The following is a 21,033-nucleotide window of genomic DNA, read 5'->3' as shown; positions in this document are numbered from 1 at the left end:
AACAATTATGGTTTGCATTGGCCTTACAAAGAGTTAAGAATGTCATTTGGATATATTGACATCAGACTTACAAACTGTGGTGTTTGAATGCTTGACTTGTAGTCTGTATTATGTTTTATATGACAGCAGAGAGACCTCACTGGCTGTTAACCTGTGCTTTCCCAGTTACATGCAGCTCCTTGCAGAAGGCTCTTTGGCCTTGCTACGAACTGTTTGACTGCAGAAACAAGTGGAACGTAAATGAAAATAAACACAAATGAGGGTATGCGCACATACAAATGTTTCTTCTGTGTGTGTTGCTTCAAAGAAGACTACAACTTTTCCCGTGGGCAAGGCTTAAAGTCCGGATTTAGCGCAAAAACAGTCTCCTGGGTGCTACTGATTAGAGTAGAGACTGTCCCTAAAGTGAGTGATAGTGGTTGGGATTCAGTGTAACGCAGAGTTACGTGTAAACTGGTACACAGTCTTGTGGAATGTGTAGGCTTGGAACAGAGCTCTAATGGGTGACTAAAACGCTCTGAGGGCCATAGATGAACCTAAAATCTTTTGGGATTTAAAGTAAGGATCAGGAACTAAGCAGGAGTGCATGCCCTTTATGGCATCTAAGTGTCAGCATAGGGGCATTTGACAGCTGGCTGATGTGGTCTTCAATGCTGAGTGATAGGCAGAAAGTGGAAGTAGAGGAGGCCTCGGTGGACTGGTGGGGATCTTCGAGGGATGATTGAGGGACTGTGAGGGCTTGGCACAGTGGTGGAGTAAAGACCGGCAATGTTTTTTGATGGTGCAGGTGGATCTCCCGGGGCTAGGCGAGGGAATATTAGGACCAGTAAAGACCAAAGGTGACCTTTCATGGACTAAAGGAAGCATAAGAGTGTCCGTGGGAAGGCCAAAGTGAAGTAGAAGGGAGTGAGACTGACAGCCAAAGCAACAGCACAGCAGGTGTGTGCAGCAACAGAGGTGATATGAGAGCCACTTGTGAGTGACAAGGCCAGTGAAAAAGATAGGTGCCAGCCAAGAGTTTCCAGTTGTGGCCTGTTGCTTGGAGGGAACTTTCTAAGGGCCAGCTGAGAGTGTCTCAGAGCTGACTTAGGGTCTTTAAGGGTGAAGATTTACTTGTTTTTAATTTTCAATTTCTTATGTTGGCTTTGGGATTTTAACTGTTAGCTGACAGTATAGTCGGGCCCTCTTAGCATTCTGTTGATGTTGAAATAGTGCATGCTAAGGGACTACCACAGGACTGCAGCAGAAATAAGGGACTGGATGGCCTGCATAGGGACCTGAGAGATGAGAAATTAGCTCTGGAGGATGATAAAGATTTCACAGTGGTCCGAGGAGGCCACTGTCCCCATCCTCTTTCCAACCTATACCGTTTGTTGCAGGATGAACCTGAAGTGGCTCCTTGTTCTCATGCTCTTTCTGGTACACACTGTCAGGGGCAGAAGACCTCCATGCAATCCATACCTGCTTCAATTCACTGTCTTGATGTGGATAGCACAACAGTGGGCCTCTTCCCCCATTTCTGACTTTCTGCTGCCCATCATTTACCTTTTCTATGTGTGTGAAGCCAGCTTGCATTGTCCCTGCATATGTTGGTTCTATGTTGTCTGTGAGGAAAGCTTACAGGCACTTGAAGGAAACCTTTCAATGATGTTACCCATGCTCTAGTGTCTGTATAGGAGAGGAGGTGCTTGCACTAAGATGGGCCAAGCAGTACATATTTGTTGTATGCTAGAAATACCTGTACAGATGATGCCTGAGATACAAATGTTACTGGGCACTGTTTACACTTAATGTTTGGAGGGTGGAGTGAGAGTATGTACAATGATGTACGTTTGTGAGGTTAGCCCCAAAACCATACCCTTACATGTAACATGCTATGCCATCAGCATCAACCTTCACCATTAAATTGGACGGACATAAAAAGTTTGATAAGAGTATCTCTTTCCACAATGGTTGGCTTAAAATTCTGTAGATGGGGATCAAGACTATTAATTCAAAGCAGAACATCATTTTGACTGTTGATTCATTCTCACTTAATATATTTGCTTAATTGCTCTGAAGTCTTTTTTTCTCTTTTGATGAACATTTGCACATTTAAAAACCTGTTTTTGTGTTCACTTTCTTCACTCACCTTTATAAATATTGCTGTTAAACTTGATATTGCATTATTCTTTCAACCTATAACCGATTGGTATTATGACTACCGATGACTACCTTATGACGTGTAATTCTTTCAATACTCAATTACAATTTATGTTGATTTAGATTGGAGGAATTATGATTATACCTCTTTAAATCACGCAAATCATTGTGATTTATTGGACAAACTTACACTTTTAAACTTTTTTGTGTAGTACTTCTGTGGTGGACATGGCGTGTGGCCTTAATCGGCCGTTTGCGAGTGCAAAATCGTGGTCTGCAATGCATCAAAGGCATTCTCAGACCACAAAATAGAAATCGAAAAAATTTCGATTTTTTGCGTTGCGACCAGGATTTTGCGATTCGCAAAATCCAGGTCGCAAGGCAATTCGGCAAAAAATCGCAAATTGCGATTTTTCGCAGAATGGTATTTTGCACATGCAAAATACCATTGTCTGCAACCAGGTGGTAACCTGGTGCAAAATGTAAAAATGCAGTAAAACTGCATTTTTAAATGTAATATGTAAAGCACACATGCCCTTTTGGCATGTGTGTACTTTACATGGTAAAAAAAAAAAAAATTGGGGTGCAGGAGAGGGGGCCTTAGGCCCCCAGCACCCTGGCCTTTTGCATTTCCCAAATTGCAATTTCTGGTTCAGAAATCGCAATTTAGGAAATGCAAAAAATTTGCAGCTATGGGCCAACAGGCCCATAGCTGCGAATGGGGCCAGTATCGCAATTTGCGATTCGGTAATTGCATTTGCTATTTTTAAGAAATCGCTATTACCGAATCGCAAATGTGATACATGGCCCTTTGCGATTCGGTAATAGCGATTTCTTAAAAATCGCAATTACCGAATCGCTATAGGCCAGAATCATACATCTGGCCCATAGTGATTTCTTGTGGCTTTGTGAGGTACCTTTATCTCATTCTTTAAGCCCAGAAAGTGCACTAGGAATTCCTTCTTTTGTTCAGGGGATGTTTTTAATTATATTCATCCAGTTGTCTTAAATTTAGACCCCATGGGACTACCTTGTTACAATTTACATTTTGTGAGTTCTTGCAGTTATAAGTTGTCAACCTGACCCAATCGACGATACTCTTCTTTTGGTAGGTGCCACCAGGGACACTACGGGGCATATTTGTGAACCCCGTTGCCTAGCTCTTGCACCACGCAATGCAATGCAAGAGAAACGCAAGCCCAAAAGGAGATTTATGAAGCCACGCAAGGCAACCTTGTCTGGTCCTGAATGGTTTAATAAATCTTGAGTAAAGCAACGCAATGCAAATCGCTGTGTTGTGTTACTCTGTCCCAAGGAGGCATTCCATGGGTGTTGTGGGGGTGTTATAGCAGAAGTGGTAGACCTTGGAATGCACCACAATTCTACGCCTTATCAGGTGGGGCATAACAAGGAAAAAATATCTTCATCTCTCCTTGAAAATGCTACAGGGGTTGTATTTGATCAGGAAGGTGCACCTTCCTGCGCAAAACAATCCTCCTTACAATGCAGGAACCTGTGTTGGCGCTAGGCTGCCAAAATGGCACCAGCTCAGGGACAAAGGTGGAAATGCGCTGTATTCTTTTAAACATGGCACATTCCTGTCTTTTTCCTGTGACGCAGTGCAGCAAAGTGACTTGCTGTGCTGTGTTACTTGGCCATAAATGGGGCCCTATGTGTCTTCAGTTCGCATGGTGCTTTTTGACACAAAATATCATGAGAGTGGCTTACCATTTCTGAACTGAAGTCCATGTAGGTGGTTAACTCCTTGGTGGAATCCCTAAAAACTGTGTCCTAGTCCTCAACAACAGAGCTCAGGATATCCTTTACATAGGAGACACCACTGATTTGAGACTCCTACCTGTTATTCATAATGCTGGTTTGTAGTGACGGTCTTTTAGACCCCAAGTTGGGCACCCCTGGTCTAGCTTAGTTTCACAGCTAGGGCCCTATTTTACATTTCCACATATTTTTTCACATTTTAGCACATCCTACTTTGAGCAATTGTTTTTATCAGCTGCTTCTTCTAGGAAGGCAGAGTTTACACTGCCCTTCTAATCAGCCTTGTACTTCACACAATCTGCACTCTTTGTCCAAGGCTAGGACACACAAGACATGAGATGCTAACTCATATTTGGCAGCCCAGGAGTCAGTTTCTATTTCCAGGACACAGCATAACATCAGAGCTGCTGCCCAAATAAGGCATGTGTAATTATATAAACTACACTTAGACCCAAGAGGGGTAGAGGGCATTCCGGTCATGACCATCCTGGTATGCTTTCCTTTTGACCGACAGCTTCCCCGATGCTGGAACTGATAGCTCAGCCTCTGGAGGAGATTGCCAACTGCATCATGGGCAGAACCCTGCTATTCTATCCAGGTATGGGGTTGGGGTGAATCCTTTAGGTCAGCCAGGCAGAGGATTACAACCACTATACTTTCAGAAATGGACATAGGTTTTTGGTCTAAACATCTAGGCCATCTAGAAACACGCAATATGGTGGGGCTGTTTATTTTCTTCACTCTTGCTGTCATGTTGGTTATTTTGCTCTATTTCATCTGTCTAATATCCCAGCACATGCTTTTTATACTTGAATGCGATTGCTTCAATAGTGCATTGAAATCCATTTTGCATTTTGTATTTCACCTTGGCTTGCATGAGTAACTGAGAAAAATGGGTACGATCTGTTTCCACGACTTCCTTGAGGAGTCTCAGTGTCATGTACAGGTTGCTGTAATCACCTTTCACCCCAACAGGTTTGGTGTTGAGGGTGAGGCACTGAGAGCTATCCAGGAGTTAGGCCGACAGCTGCCAAGCGGTGTGGGGCAGACTCAGTCTCCCTCACTCGGTGGTGCTGCCATCCCTAAACATGCAGTCCTATTACCAAAAAGGGAACCACGTAACATGTTCACCTTGAATAGGAGTCAGAACCACGAATGCTGGAACCACGCATGCCTAAACAACGCGGGCGGAACAACGACTGCGTTGTTACTATGAATACCTTTACCATGAATGCCTTAACAACAATTTTTTCCATTGTAGAGGCATCCCTGGTAAAGGCATGTGTGGAACGGAATGCGTGGTTCCAGCATGCGACCCCCCACCTGACCCCCATGCCTAAAACAATCATACCCCAGCCCCACCCCTAAAAACAATTCTACCACTGCCCCCACCCCCACCCCTAAAACTTAAACTACCCAGCCCCTAAAACTACTGTGACCCTCCGCCCCCCTAAAAACTAAAAATACCCCAAAACCCCCACCCCTGCCCATAAACCTCCCCCGACCACCCACCCCACCCCTAAACACTGAAAATACCCGACCCCACACTCCTGCCCCTAAAACTACTGCGACCCCTCTAAAACCTAAATTTACCCAACCCCCAGCCCTGCCTCTAAAAACTAAGAATACCCCGATCCTCCCACCCCTGCCCCTAAAACTACCGCAACCCCCACCCCCAAAACCTAAACTACCCCTACGCCCCACCCCGCCCCATAAAACTAAAAATACCCCAACCACCCACCCTGCCCCTAAAACTACAGGGACCTCCCACCCCTAAAACTACCACAACCCCCCTAAAACATAAACTACTCTGACCCCCCACCCTGCCCCTTAAAAACTAAAAATACCCTGACCCCCACCCCCCTAAAAGTACCGAGACCCCCCACCACCCTAAAATCTAAACTACCCGACCCCGCCCCTAGGAAGTAAAAATACCGACCCCCCCACTCCCACCCCTAAAACTACAGCAACACACCTGCCCCTAAAACTACTGCGACCCCACCCTCCTAAAACCTAAACTACTCTGACCCCCGCCCCTAAAAACTAAAAATACCCCGAACCCCTACCCTGCCCCTAAAACTACAGTGACCTCACACCCCCACCCCTAAAACTACTGTGACCCCCCAAAACCTAAACTACCCAACACCCCCACCCCTGCCCCTAAAAACTAAAACTTTCCCAAACCCCATCCCGCCCCTAAAACTACTGTGACCCCTTCACCTATAAACCTAAACTACCCGACCCCTCACCCCGCCCCTAAAAACTAATAATACCCTGACCTCCCCACCTCCGTCCCTAAAAGTGCAGTGACCCTCTGCTCCTAAAACTACTGTGACATCCCACCCCCATAAAACCTAAACTACCCCAACCCCTCCCCTAAAAACAAAAAATACCCGACTCTCTTACCCCGCCCCTAAAACTATTGCGACCCCCGACCCCATGAAACCTAAACTACCCAAACCCCCACGCCTAAAAACTGAAAATGCCCGATCCCCGCACCCTGCCCCTAAAAATACCCCGACCCCCACCCCACCCCTAAAACGGCCCCAGCCCCACGTACCTGATCGCGTCCTCCTCAGAAGCCGAATCCCTTCTTCTGTGCATGTGAGTTGTTCAGCACATGCGTGGTTAAGGCACAGAACAACAAAGTCGTGGTTAACAAAAGCGTTGTTCCGCTTTCGTTGCTCACGACTTCGTTGTTCTAGAGTTGTGGTTGGGGATGTTTCCCGTTCACATTTGGTAGCTTGGTTTGAAATGCAGGTCAAAAGGTTAGTGAAAAGAAAATTAATGGACCCAAACAAACGACTACCCAAACAACGAATACCCAAACAAATACTACCCACACCGAAAACGCCTCAACAACTAATCTTTTTACAACGAACTCTAAACAATGAAAAATACGCTTAATCTGCATTACACCTAAACAACGACTACTTATATATAAAATATGGGAACCACTACGGTTCAACGTGAAAAAAACAGCGAAATCGACAACAACAATATTTTTCCTACATAAAACAAAGAAAACATCAGCAAAAATCGAAAAACATATAAACACTGTTTCAATTTAAAATAAATCATGTTAAAACAAATATAAAAAGGATACAACACTGAAGAAAAAAACACTGTATAAAACGATAGTCCCACAACAGTTTCTACATCACCCAGGAAGTACTTCTTCTACTAAACAAACAATGACTAACATAGAAAAAAAATACAAACTACACGATAAATATACTTGAAAATTATATATATCTCATATCACAAACGAATACAGAATAAAAAATCACGTCCAAAACATATTCCATTTACAATTATAGCATCACTTACAAAAACACATATAAATACCAACGACCTCCATTTTGTACTCATTATTACACCGAACAGCTTGCAGAGAGGACGTGTATATCACTACGGAAAGAAATTAATCTATAATTTATCCAACACCGCCATCTACTGAGATTACAAGGTAAAATATCCTTAAAATAAATATAAATAAATATACAAACCTATAACACAGCTAAAAAAATAAATAATGAATCTAGTTTTTCACTTTTGTATTACAGGCATAAATTCCAGGAAAGTGACCAAAAAATAAACACAACAACTGAGCATCAAAGGTAAACGATTGCATAATTCAAAAACCATTTCACGAAACCATTACCAATTGTATTAAAAAAACTGTTAACTAATGAATATCATAAGACTACTAAAAGTAAATTATAATAAAAATAAAATATATGTATAAAATATTTCAACTACAAAATAGTTTTAAAAAATGACTTCACCTAGTAAATTTAATCAAAAACCAAACATTACTCACCTCAAAATTCAAGGCTACAGAAAAAAATTACTTTCTAAATTGAGTAAAGTAAATCATTAATAATACAAAATAAAAAACTAAATAATACACTCTTTATTATTTCTTTTAGACTCCAAGGAACAAAAAAAACACCAGGAGACGTAAAAAATAGAAAAAAATCAAAAAAAGAAAAAAAGAAGCTCAGCAAATTTTTTTGAGTATAACATACAAGCAGTTTTTCTAATTTAATAAAACTAAACACACATTCATGTGCAAATACCCCTTAACCTCATACAGACACACATAAAGTCAGTGAAATAAAAAATACTTAAAAAACACAGTACATATAGTGCCAAGATGCAGTTAAAAAATAATTGAAATCTAAATAAACAAATGTACAGCACAAAATTCTGAGAGAATGATTGAAAACAGCCAAACACAGAGAACAAACCTATAAAACATGCAGTCTATAGAGTACCACAATAGAAAAAAAAATGTATCCTACACAAGGACTTCACAAATGCTCTACAACATTATAACATACAAGAAAAGAAATGTGCTCACTACAAACTACTGCAGCAGGAAACAAACAATAAGGAGTGACTTTGAGGCCCAGTAATAGTAATTAACGTAACACTTTAAATCAACCAACACTAAATAAGATATCTCTAACATACAGCACATGCACTATCTACAAGACACCTAAAAATAGGAAACCAACTGGCTTTCCCAAAACTTTTTCATAAACTTAGCTTTACCACTAACTCTTCCAACACTTCCTCACATATAGCATGCTTACTAGCCACTATTCAACAAAGTGGTAGAAAAGGTGCTCTATTTCTCCTTAAATATCACAAACTACATGTAGACTCTACATAAAAGCTAAGATATACTATTAAACCTCTAGCCAAGTACTCACCTTAAAACAGAAACTGCGCAAGACATACACTCAAAATTAATTATACAACTATTATAGAGACTTATGTAATAACAGCTATTACACATTGAGTATACAATAATTTAACTGTTACAACTCCAGAAGCTACTTACATAAGCACAAATGTTGCACTCCAAATAGAACCAAACTTACTATTAAAATCTAATTTAACCATTGCAAATTCCCCCCACACTTACATGAAGGTACGTACAGGACAGTGACTTAAAAACAAATTAACTATTACAACTCCACCAAGTACATACATCAAGGCAACTTCTGGACACTAAATAGAATTATAATAATTATACCAATTCCACCAACTACTTACCTCAGAGCAGATAACAATTATTCTGCACATTACAAACTAACCACTACAAATTCCCCACATACTAATGTGAGGGTAAATGCAGCATACTCATTATATAAAAAAATAACTATTACAACTCCACCAAACACTTACCTCAAAGCAGGTGCGGAACAGTAAACAGAACTAAAATTACTATTGCAAATCCACCAAATACTTACCTCAGAGCACATGCTTCACACTAAATATAACTAAAATTACTATTGCAAATACACCAACTACTTACCTCAGGCCAGATAGGAAATATTCATTCAGCACATTGCAAATTAACCATTGTAAATACCCCACATCATGACGTGATGGTATGTACAGGATAATTACTGTAAAAAAAAATTACTATTATAACTCCACCAAATACTAAACTCAAAGCAGGCGCTGGACACTATATAGAACTAAAATTATTATTCCAACTGCACCAACTACTTACCTCAAAAGAGATTACACACATTAAGTACACTACAAATTATTCACTGCAAATTCCCCACATACTTACATTAGGGTATGTGCTGGACAGTGACTACAAAAATAATTTACTATTACAACTCCACCAAATACTTACTTCACAGCAGGTGCTGGACAGTAAATAGCACTAAAATTACTATTCCAACTCCACCAAGTACTTACCTCATAGCACATGACAAATACTCAGTACATTCCAAAATAACCATACCAACTTCACTGCATACTTACATGAACATAGGTGCTGGACAGTGACTATAAAAAATATACTATTACAACTCCACCAAGTACTTACCTCAGAACAAACACTAGTCACACAGTAGACCCACGTTTACAAATCTAAAAGCAAAAATTAGTTACCTCAACAGATAATACACAATCACCAAATGTAAAAGTTAACATGCCAGCTACACCAAACACTTACAAAGAGCACGCAGAATACATTAACTAATTTACTATTTTATAAATTAATTCCACCACAGATTTAAAAATAAAAACTAAAAAGTTCTTATAATCTATTTTTTTTAATATTATTTACAGATATTTCACAAATGGCATCGCAAGGAGAAGCAAGTTACGTGACCTAAAGAACCGGACACCAGCTACTAAAGAATGAAGGTTATCTTTATTGCAGAGACAAGGTTGTCAACCTCAGGAGTCATTGGAGGTGTGTACAATTCTACTCTTCACATTGCAGAGGCAGAGCTGTTACTCTGGAAGACACCGTTGTTAAGACAACAGATCACAACCACTCTGCCTCTGCAATGGAAATTGAGATTAGAGAAAACGTACAAAAAATCAAACATATTGCACACTCCTCCAATGACTCCTGCGGACAGGCTATAAGGGAGGTAGTACAAAACATTCCCATACAAATTGCAGGTAGCATGCCTTCTATACCAAACCTTAGGCGAATGTTTCAATGAGAAAAACTGGCAAGTAACCCTCAACATATAACACCACAATCCTATGAAGACATTAACATCCCCCAAGAACTAAAAATTACCTTCTCCAAAGAAACTTTCCTCATGCACGACAACGAAAACCCTCAAAAAATAATTTTCATATTTAGCACAACCCGCAACTTACTAATCCTACAAAATAGTGAAATTTGGATGATGGATGGAACATTTAAATCTACACCCCATCCATTCACTCAAATTTACACTATACATGCCACAAAAAATAACACTACAGTCCCCCTAGTGTATGCATTATTGCCTGATAAACATTCCTCTACTTACACTGAATTTTTACCAACAATCAAAAACAAAACACTAAATAAAACACCTAGAAAAGTGATACTAGATTTTGAATTATCAATGATAAACACAATACTGAAAATATATCCACAAACCCAAATTCAAGGATGCTTTTTCCACTTTTCACAAGCATATTGGCGTAGAATACAAAAATCATCCCTAACTAGAGAATATTTCTCAGACTGCATACTACAATTTGAATTAAACAAACTCACAGCATTATGCTTTGTACCACCTGCAAAAGTAGATGAGTATTACGCAACAATAACAGACTCTAACTATTATACAGTAAAAGAAGACAAATTGGCACCCTTTCTAAATTACTTTGAAGAAACCTGGATTGGACACCTAAACAGATCTGGTCGCAGACGAAAGCCAAGATTTCCAATAGAATGGTAGAACTGCTACCAGACCTGCTTAGAAGGTGGTTCAAAGACTAACAATGCCATAGAGGGATGGCACAACTCCTTCAATAAAGCAATAGGTAAACCCCACCCAAACCTGTATCATTTCATGGAAATTTTGAAAAAAGGGGAAAGTTTCCAAGAAATGAGACTTGCTCAGTCACTCTCAGGTAGCCTAAACCCACGCACAAGTCAAAAAAGCAAAGAAATGACAGAAAGAATGTTGGCAAAAATGCAACAATTTGATACAATAACAGCATCAGACTACCTCGACAGTCTAGCATATATTCTACATTACTAACAGCCACTAACCTACTAAACAATTACTTGCCAGTTTTAAAAAAACACCACCAATTAAATTGGCATTTTTACAATTATTTTCACACTAAATTTATCCAACCAAAGTTGTTCCTACCTTTGAAGTTTTCGTGTCTTCATCCAAACACGTGTTGCAGAATAAATCTTCTTCATTAACATAGAAGAAGCATCTCATACTGCAGAAAGTAAATAAATAAACATTAATCATCCCAAAAAAAATTGGTGATACAAAATAGATGATAAAAAAAACAACTCTCTATACGATAAAAAGTATAAAAAAATAAAATATAACATTTTACCAAACCAGAAATTAGAAAAAAAAAAAAACATTAAAAACACCCCATAAAAATTTTTTAGTCAAAAAAAGTAAAAACATTAAACAGATACTTACCAAAGCAACATCATTAAATAAAATATTAACAATCAACAAAAAGACATGAAAACAAAATAAAGGACACTACTAATACAAAAGAAAAAAATAATTACGAAGGCTGTTATAAATAACCAAATATTGTTTTCATAAACCGAACAATTGCCTTCCTCATAAATCCCTAAAACAAAATTATCACAATCAAAAAGACAATTGTTCGTAATTATTAGAAAAGCAGTACAATCATTGTAAAGATAAAACACTGCTAAACATTATTTTTCTTTTTTTTACGATACCACTATCGTATACAAAACTGTACGGAAACAAAAAATTAAACATAAAAAACATTCCAAACATTAAAAATCTACTACCTACCTTCGACAACTATTTCTGTAATAAAAATACCCTAAAACATACTGTAAAAAAAATTATCATCCCACTTACCCGAACGAGGTCTTCGCTTCCGTCCTATCTTGACCGCAACGCTCCTTTGACCGAAAACAGAAGACGTCAAACAACGTAAACATGGAAGAGCACTAAAAATAGAAAACGGACTATTTCACTCATTGACTATAATAGGGAAAAGAAGAAAATACCACAAAAAATAGTTAAATAAATGTAAAAAAATTTGTAACAAATCTGTAAATACTAAATAAAACATTTTTTTTGCATTTTTTGAACTTTATTATGTTGAAAATAAAAATTATTTACAAAAAAAATAAATGGTGTTTTTATTATTTAAAAATTCAATTTGCATTAAAAAATATATTATTGCGGATCAAAAAAATTCTAACACCTAAAAAAATAAAAAATAATCTATGTATTTTCTCAATTTTTTTAGTTAAATAATACATTTTTATAAAATAATATGAATACAATTTAATATATATGTAAAATTATACATCCAAAAATAGTAATTTAACAAACAAATCATATTAATTTTATCACACCAGAACAAAATATTCACATTTTCATAATAAATTAAAAAAAATATTTTATAAATTTTTTAAAATGACAAAAACAAATTACAATAAATCGAAAATAAAAAATATTTTAAATAATAAACTTTTACATATTTATAATCAAAATTCTACTCTACTAAATACTATTATATTAAACATTCAAATATAAATTTTAAACATAACTATTTTCAAACCAAAAAATATATACATCTTTAACAGCAAAAAATAAAAAAACAATAAAAAACCTAAAAAAAATTAAAATAAAATAAAATCACCAGTACTAAAAAAAATCTGTATCAATACATTCCCAAATCATTATCCACCAATAAACAAAATCCCATCCCTAAAAAAAAAAATTACACCAATATAAAAAATACCCAAAGGTATAAAAAAATACCTGATTATAAAAACACTTCCCCACCCATAACCCCTACATCCCCTATATCCCACCCCTAATTCTACTCATTCTTTTAATAAAAAAATAAAAAAATGTACCCAAATACATTAAATAATACCTGAGCATTAATATACTTCCCACCCATAACCCCTATATCCCAAATATCCCATCCATTATACCACAACCTGTTTGTTTAAAACAATTACAAAATAACCCAAGTCTACAAATAATACCGAAGTACTAAAACACTTCACCACCCATAACCCCTCAATTCAATCTATCCCATCCCTTATCCCACAATTTTTTTAAAATAAATAATTTAAAAATTACCCAAGTATATAAAAAAACACCCAAGTATTCATATACTTCCACCCATAACACCTACATCCCATATATCCCATCTATTATCCCACAGCTTATTTAAAAAAAAGAAAAGACAATATTACCCAAGTGTACCAACTAATACCCAAAGTACTAATACACTTCCCCACCCATAACCCCTACATCCCATATATCCCACCCCTAATCCTACATCATATAATTCAAAATATATATAAAAATTACTCAACTATATCAATTAATACTTCAGTATTAATAGACTTCACCACTCATAACCCCTGTATCCCATATATCCCACACCTAAATCCACAGCAATAAAAAAAAAAAAAAATCCCAATTCTACAAATTAATACCTCAGTATTAGATAACTTTCCAAGCCAGAACCCTTACAACCAATTTATCCCATACCTTACCCCATACAATATTTTTAAATATTTAATAAAAATGTATCAAAATAAATACCCAAGTATATAAATTAATGCCCAATTATTAATACACTTCCCCACCCATAACCCCTACATCCCATATATCACACCCCTGAACACACAACATAAATTACAATATTTAAAAAAATACAAGTATTTAAATTAATACCTGAGTATTAATACACTTCCCCACTCAAATCACCCACAACTCATACATTCCATCCCTTAATCCACAGCATATTGTTAAAAAAAAAATATATACTCAAAGTCCTAATAAAATACCCAAGTATTAATACACTGCCCCACCCAGATTTCACACAGAAAATACCCAAGTATATAAATGAATACCCAATTACTAATACACTTCCCCACCCATAACCCCTACATCCCACATATCCCATCCCTTAACCCACAGCATGCCATCCCATAACAAAAAGAAAAAAATAAATACTCAAATATACCTGAGTAATAATACCCAACGCTACTCATAACCCCTCCATCCCACATATACCACCCCTAAACCCATAGAATAATTTAAATAAATTTAAAAAATACCCAAGTATATACATTATTACCTAATACCTAACAAAATTAAAAATAAAATACTCAAACATTCAAATTTATAATTGTGCTACATAACTCCAAACACTAGACAAAAACAAAACAGTTTAAAATAAAAACTTCAGTATCACTACCCATATAGATAAATAGGGAAATATATATATATATAAAAATATATATCTAAAGACATATACTGTATACATAAAAATACTATATTTACACATAAAAAAAAATTATATATACAAACACAAACATAAATAAACACAACATATCCAATAATACAAATATTAATTAAATATACATGTATATAAAATTAAACACATAATAATTAAACTCTAAACAAATAAATAACAAAACACAAAACTTACCTTAAAATTTGTTATTAAAAAAAGCACTTACCTTAAATTTCGTTGTTCTGGCATTAGTTGTTAAGGCAAAATCGTTGTTAAGGCAGTAGTTGTTCTGAACTTCGTTGTTAAGACCTAGTAGTTCTTCAGGATTCGTTGTTAAGGCAAGTAGTAGTTCCAACATAGTTGTTCAGGTTGTTTCCCTCATCATGGTGGATCTGCAGTTCCATTTGCCAAGAGCAATGCAATGATTGCTGGCCTCAACCTGAGAGAAAGGTTGTGGTTGCAAGTTCGTCAATTGGAGGCATGGTTCAAGGGGAGGTGGAGTGAATACAAATGTAATAGGATATAAGGGGTTAAGGGGTCAGGATAGAGATACCCTGACCCCATGGGACTGATGGAGAGGTTTCTCAGGGATCCCTCATGGGCAAGAAATTGTTCCAGACATTTTTGGGGGGTGTCTGAGGATCCCCTGTTCCTCCGCAGCGCCCAGTGTGACCCCCATGTGAATCTGTGACAGATTCACGGATCCAGAACCCAATTAAAAAAAATACACCCACTCACTCACACACCCATTCACACACTCAAACACTCAGAAACAGACCTAAAAAAACATTACCACACCCAGTCACAGACCCACCCAGCCACTCACACACCCACTCACTCACACACCTGCTTACACACCCACACAACCACTCACACACCCACTCACACACTCATGCAGCCATTCACACACCCACTCATAGATGTATGGTAATGAAATATTACTTTGCATTATAGCAACCCTAGAAATTCACTGAAAATAAAGATTACTGGGATGGTATAGTTATGAAATAGATTTTTAAAAACCTTACAAAATTCACTGAAAAAGCCAAAGGTTACAGGGACTTTATAGTTAGGTTCAAATTTTACACACAAAACCATAGAAATGCTGTTATAGTTCAAATTATCTGAAGAAACTGTAGCTTGTTCCCCAAGGTAACTATAACTCCCTCCCTCACAATGTACTGCTAATTACTCCACATATTACATCAGCCATGACATAGTGTATGACATCATTGATAATATCACTGCAACATTGCAAAGTTATGGTTTCTTGAGATAAGTATAACTTCTGAATTTCTATGATTTTGTGCACGTAAAATCTGAAGCCAACTAAATTCCTGTAATCTCGGCTTTTTTAGTGAAAAAAAAGAAAAGAAATATATATATATATATATATATATATATATATATATATATATATACACACACACATAACAATAATTCGCACCCGAAAGTAACAACAACTTGCAGCCTCGCCATGCACAGTCTTCTCATCAATGTTTTATTGCACATGTTGCAGTGATAATATCAAAGACGCCATAGAAGGTGTCATTAATGATATAATATGTGGACTAATTAGTTGTGCATGGTGAAGATGCGAGTAATAGTTACCTTAGGGCACGAGTTATAGTTATTTGAAATATCTCTAACTAAAGCTGTTGAATTTCTATGGTTTTGTACGAGCAAGTTCAGAACCTAACTATAACGTCCCCGTGAGCTTTGTTTTTATCAGTGAATTTCTATGGTTTTTTAATGTAAAGTCATTTTAATTATTATACATTAATCCAACCACTGCAGCACGTGGCCTTTGGCTGTGCACAACGGGGGTTGGCCTCAGCCAAGCCCTTATAACCACCCAACACCACGCCATGCATGGCCTTTGGCCATGTGCAGTGGGGGTTGACCACAGGGCCTGTCTCTGTCAGTGGATTTGTGAGTGGGTGTGTGAGTGTCTGACTGGGTCTGAAAGTGGGTGTGTGAGTCTATGAGTGGGTCTGAGTGGGTGCATGAGTGTCTGAGTGGGTGTGTGAGTGGGCGCATGAGTCTCCGAGTGTATGTATGAGTGTATGAATGAGTGTGAATATTTTTTAAAAAAATTCTTATTCGCAATTAATTTCAATTAATCTCCACTAATCACGAATATCACGCATAGTGAAGAGAAATCATTGTAAACCCATAATTTGACCCTCAAATACCCCTATATTACACCCCTAGCGTCAGGGTACCTCCACCCTGACCCCTTATGTCACTTTTCATTTAGTTTTTCAGGCCCAGGGACCGTCTCCCCAGACCTTTGAATGGCGGCTGCATCTTTCTGTCAGGTTGTGGCCAGACAATTACAGTGCTAATTACACGCACATTCTTGAAAATGTATGAATATTCGTCAATTATTTGCAACCTCAGATATACAAATTTATTCTTCCTTTAATAGCTCAAAAACTACTGAACATATTTTAACCAAAAGCACAATATGTGAACCAAGAGCTAGCTGTCTGCCAAATTTGGTGTACTTCGGTCCAGCGGTTCGGGCTGTAGTCATTTTCAAAGGTCCTATTGGAATTAACATGGGAAACACAACTATTTTAACTCCCTCTTTTTCTTGGCCCGGCTTGACAGATCAGCTGCACACTTTCTGTGTGCAACAAAAATCACTGGCACATTTGTTTTGGAAATTTTTGTGAAGATTCGTCAAATGGTGCTGAAGATATAGGCAAATAAAAAAACACTTTTTCTATGGAAGCATGGTCCTAACTATAACTACCTACTGGCGACTGCCAGTAGGATATATATATATATATATATATATATCTTCCATTAGGATCATCCTTCAAGGATATATATATATATATATGTATATATATATATATCTCATTAGGATCATCCTTCAAGGATGATGAATTTGCGCTGGTTCAAAGGAAAGTCCTAGAAGACATCTGCATACCATGTTTTCTGTTTTTTTTTCTCTCTTGTCCCATTCCTCTTTCCTCTACTTATGTATTCATGCTTCTTAAGTAAAATATTGGGAAAAGGTGTTAACTGCTTTGGGTAAATGGACGTTTGTCTTCTTGAGATCCTTGTCTTCTCAGAAATTAACAGTGAGCTTGTATAATCTGTAAGAGTAACCGTAACCTGGTTGTCATCATGCCAAGTGGACCAAGGCAATATACCTAGCAATGCTTGGCCAGAATCAACAGCTTGATGATGAACCACCTCCCCATTCACTTATAGAGTTTCCTGGTTTGAAAACTCAAAATCGTATGGGTAGTTCAACCTGAAATTTGATCATAAGTAAATGTTTGGGACTGGTCTTCAATAATAATGTCCTCATGACTAAAAATTGTTAAGCCGGTTCTGACCCTGAGAACCAGTTCAGAAACTGCATTCTAGCATGCTGGATAGCTGTGATCCTTCCTGATAGTCATAGGCCTCTCCAGCTGCATGATCTTCACACAGTCCAAGTACTCAAGGTCCCATAAATTAGGTCCCACAGAAGTACCGACCAGACCTTAGTAGCTTTCTTCTCCACAGCAAGTGTTTCCAAACACTCAGGCCCTCATTATGGGTCTGGCGGTAATTACCGCCGACCACCATGCTAGTGCCCGGCAAAAGACCACCGGTGGCGGCAGTAACCATACCGCTATATTATAAAGTACAAAAACACAACCTGCCAAAAAACAGCCAAATCCTTGACACTGCCAGGGCCAACAATGGTGGAAAGATGGAGGACAGCAACTCCCCACCGCCATGCCAACAACAGACTGCCCACCAAATCCTCAGCAACATATCAGCACGGCGATCATACAATGGTGGTCCACCATTGGCGGTATGGACCGCCACGGTGAATGATGGCAACCACCAACAACAACAGCGCATATAGTACAATACAAAACCCTCACACCTGAACCACATACACACACTCGACACACCCACACACACCACCATAAAACACCCACACACACACACATCTCACCAGCCTTTGCAATGCCAAATCAATGCCAGCCAACAACTACCGGACACTCACTACACCCACAGACCAGAAACGCATCACACACAAGTGCACACCACTCACATCACACACAATGGCACCCCCGCTTCACTGACAGGTAGCTGCGGACCATGGTGGATGAAATACTCAAGGCCGAGCCACAGATGTTTGGAGATCAGGTACAGCAGACATCCATCGCACGGAAAATGGATCTATGGCAGAGGATTGTCAATAAGTTCAATGCAGTGGGAAACTATCCACGCACAAGGGACAACATCAGGAAGAGGTGGGACGACCTGCGGGGGAAGGTACGTTCCATGGCGCCACAACTTTAAATTGCAGTACAGAAGACTGGCGGTGGTCCCCCACCTCCTCCACCTGAAAACTGCGACTGGGAGGGGAAGGTCTTGGCTATCCTACACCCAGAGGGCCTCACTTGACTCAATGGAGGACTGGATTCTGGTAAGTCACATATACTCCCCTAACACTTGCCATATCTGTACTGCATGTCTCACCCTACCCCGGTCACTACCACTAAACACCCTAACCTATACACATCCCCCAAACACCCATACCTATATCCTCTGCATGCTCACACCTGCTCACCAACCCCCCAACCATCCCAGTATGCATAATGACCATCCCCGGCATGTACTGCAGTCTACACAACATTGCCCACAAAACACCAACAATCCCTCAAATAACAATGCATGACACCCATCCCTAATGGCCCCTGCATTCAGATTAATGGGGAAGTAAGCAAATTAAACAGGTGGCAAGTGCTTGAAGGGATATGGCAATGATAGGATAGTGTGCAGAAGACAGGAGAATCACATGCCAATGGTAACTACTGTTACATTAGACACATATGCCATATCTATGGTACAAAGGGACAGTACTGTCAATGCCATATCCCCTAGAACACTACAGCTACACCATCATCCACAAGCCAGAATGCTCATACATTTCAGGTGTCACAAAACAATATTTGAACTACCACACATGTATCACCACCCATGCCACCTGGCCGGAGGTGCGAAGAAGTGCCAGTCCACCAGCAGAAGAAGGCCCCACTGATGTCAGCCCAGTTGGATGTCTGGATCCAGGTGACTACTCTGGCCCATCTCGCAGCCCTGGACACTCACCCCCCAGAAGCCCCACCCAGGACACCATTGAATCCCCCACCACTCAGCTACCACCATCAGCTGTGGCCCAACGCCCCAACACCAGTGTCACAAGGCCACTGACTGTCTGCCCACCTGTATAGAGAGCGGAGTCACCACCCACTGCTAGGCAGGATGATGAAGGTCCCAGTGCAAGTGGGACTGAGCGACCTGTGCTGGGGACACAGGCACAGGGGGCCAGGGCCACTGGAGGGTATGAGTGGCCCGGGGGGTCGGTCAAGGAGGGACTCTGCTGCTCATGAGGCCATCTCAGAGGTCCTGGGGGCTTACCACCACTACCAGGACAGGATGGGCCAGATCCTGGCCACGTTGCAGGAGAACCAGAGGCTGCAGGTGGCACACCAGCAGGAGGCCATGGAGCAATGGAAACAACTGAGTGCCAGCATGGCCACCATTGCAGGGGTGCTGCTGAGGATGCCCAACATCATGCCTGAGTCCTCCACCCATCAGCAAGCCCCTTCCACCATCCAGGATACAGCCCAGCCCTCAACCTCAGCAGCAGCCAGTGGAATGGTGGCCCTGCCAGAGCACTCACAGGCCACGAGCACCCCTTCCCCTGTAGCCCAGGAACCCCCTCGCAAACATGGCCGGAGACCCAGACAGCCCAGTGACACTGTAGCCAAGACCAAGCCCACTGCCAGGAAGTGACTCTGCCCTGAACTGTCTCCCTTGTATGCCACTGAGCTTCCTTGTTGACTGTCCACTGCCATATCTGCATTTACTTATGGCCCCATGGACACTGCCCCTGTGCTACCAGGAGCTGTGGACATTGCACTGAGAATATTGTTCGCCATCTGCCCAATCCCTTCCACTATACGATCCCTATTGTCTCACTCCTTCAATAAACACTGTTTAAGCACACCAACAGATGTTATTTATTCAACATGCATGCTATTGTAAATCATCATTCATAAGCAGATATGTACAGATGCGTGTCAATGTAGAATGGATCCAATGTACTGAGAGGGGTAGGGCAACTTCATGTCACAGCTTTAGCCAGGAGTGTCCAAAAACATCACCTCTTCCAACATGATGTAGCAATAGCAAAGGGGTAGGCAGCACAGCAACACTGCAATTTAAATCCTACCCAGGGTAGTCAGATTCAGAGTGCAACATTGACATGAGACTCATTGGAAGTAGAGCTGAATCAGCTGATTCCTGGAGTCCACA

The sequence above is a fragment of the Pleurodeles waltl genome, chromosome 4_1 (assembly GCF_031143425.1).
Source record: "Pleurodeles waltl isolate 20211129_DDA chromosome 4_1, aPleWal1.hap1.20221129, whole genome shotgun sequence".
Classification (NCBI taxonomy): Eukaryota; Metazoa; Chordata; class Amphibia; order Caudata; family Salamandridae; genus Pleurodeles; species Pleurodeles waltl.
This window is presented reverse-complemented; position numbering follows the sequence as displayed.